Source organism: Marmota marmota, unplaced genomic scaffold (assembly GCF_001458135.2).
Source record: "Marmota marmota marmota unplaced genomic scaffold, marMar, whole genome shotgun sequence".
Taxonomy (NCBI): domain Eukaryota; kingdom Metazoa; phylum Chordata; class Mammalia; order Rodentia; family Sciuridae; genus Marmota; species Marmota marmota.
Window position 1 is genome coordinate 12,467,191 of NW_026000241.1, and position 2,278 is coordinate 12,469,468.

The window sequence follows — 2,278 nt, forward strand, 5'->3', positions numbered from 1 at the left end:
ATATATATATATATATATATATATATATATATATATATATATATATATATATTTTTATAGTTGTTGACAGAGCCTTATTTTTTATTTATTCATACTTGGTGCTGAGACTCAAACTCAGTGCCTCACACATACCAGGCAAGTGCTTTACCACTGAGCCACAGCCCCAGCCCCTATACTTATATATTTTATATATTTTTTTTCTATGTATTTAATAAATTTGTAGAAAATAGACATTATTACAAATAAAGTATTAGTTTGAATTGAGTTAAGGAACACTAATAAGTATCCTAATAACAGAAGGGCAAAGGGATATTTGAGACAGATAGAAGAGGAGGAAAAGACATAGAAGGTGATATAAAGGCAGAAAAAAGAGATGTGGTCACAAGCCATGGAATGCCATTAGCTGCTAGAAGATGGAAGAGGTAATAAATAGATTCTCTTCTAGAACATTCCGAGGGAATGCATCTTAGCCAAAGCTTGATTTCTGACTTCCAGATTTGTGAGAGTATAAATTTCTGGTTTTCTAAGCCATCAAGTGTGGAGCAATTGATTATGGCAGCCCTAGGAAACTAAGACACTTACTCAGGTACATCACAAAAATAATTCCCACCTTTTCTTCCACCAGTAGTTTTCCCTCTCTACTGGGCATATTCTCACCAGCAAACAAGCATATTGTTACTTTTTTCCTTGAAAAGAAAACGACTTCATTTCCATTTCCAATTACCATCCCATTTCTTGGCTCTACTTTATTGCAAAACTCCTTAAAAGAGTTGCTTATTGTCAGAGTCTCCAATTCTTCTCCTCTGCTTTCCCCTTAAACCCAGTCCACCCAGGCTCTTGTCTGGACCACTAACCTCCCATTGCCACACTGAGGGATCCACCCTCTCTTCTCTTTTGGCTTGATCTTCAGCAGCATTTGACACAACTTCTGTCACTGGTACACTGGCGACACTTTCTTAACTTGGCTTCTAGCAAGTCATACCACGCTCACTCCAAGAGTGATCTCATTTAATCTCAAGACCTTAAGCGCCATCTATCTACAGATAACTTCCACATTTATATCTCCAGCCAAGACTCCCCCCCCCNTTTGAACAACCAACAATAAAAATTTAAAAAAAAAAAAGAATGTTAAAAAAAAAAAAAGTCTCTCCACGGCTGGAGCTGTGGTGGGTGGGGTTTCAAGAAAGAGGCAGACCATGGGCCTTGATGGTATTTAAAAAAAAAAAAAAGGAAGGAATAAAGAGTTTTAGGTATAGGAATAACATGATCAAATTCACATCTTTAAAAGCCCCATCCAGCCAGGCTCGATGGCACACTCCTATAATCCCAGTGACTCCAAAGGCTGAGGCAGGAGGATTGCAAGTTCCAAGCCAGCCTCAGCAACTTAACAAGGCCCTCAGGAACTTAGCAAGAACCTTCTTTAAAATTAAAAAATTAAAAGGGCTGGAGATGTGGCTCAGTAGTTAAGCACCGCTGGGTTGAATTCCCAGTACCAAAAAATAAACATAAAAATTAAAATCTCCCTCTGAATCTTTTGTGGAGGATGGACTCCAGTGGATTATCAGGAACAGCGAGTGGCTATGGGGGTGAGGAAGACCAGACCACTTCAAGGCCATCTCATACAAGGCTGGGCTCCCATGGCTTCCACCTCCATTGCTACTACTGTGACCAGTAAAATTTCAGGAACATGCTAAAACCCCACTGTAACATAAGTGGGCCCCCAAATGTCAATTGGTGAAGTGTACAGGCAGAAAAAAGAGATGTGGTCACAAGCCAAGGAATGCCATTAGCTGCTAGAATATGGAAGAGGTAACTTTGCATAACTGAAGGCTAATTAAAACCCATGTTTCTTAAACAATCTTAGAGTTTCTATGTGGGAACAAACAGAGAAAAATATTTTTGCCAGGCGCGGTGGCGCATGCCTGTAATCCCAGCGGCTCCAGAGGCTGAGACAGGAGGATAGCCAGTTCAAAGCCAGCCTCAGTGAGGCACTAAGCAACTCAGTGAAACCCTTCTTTAATAAAAATACAAAACAGGGCTGGGATTGTGGCTCAGAGGTAGAGCACTCCCCTAGCACGGGCGGGACCCGGGTTCGATCCTCAGCACCACGTAGAAATAAAAGCATTGTGTTGTGTCCATCTACACCTAAAAAATTAATATTAAAAAAAATACAAAACAGGGCTGGGGATGTGGCTCAGTGTTTGAGTACCCCTGAGGTCAATTCCTGGTACCTACATATATATATATATATATATATATATATATATACAAATACATA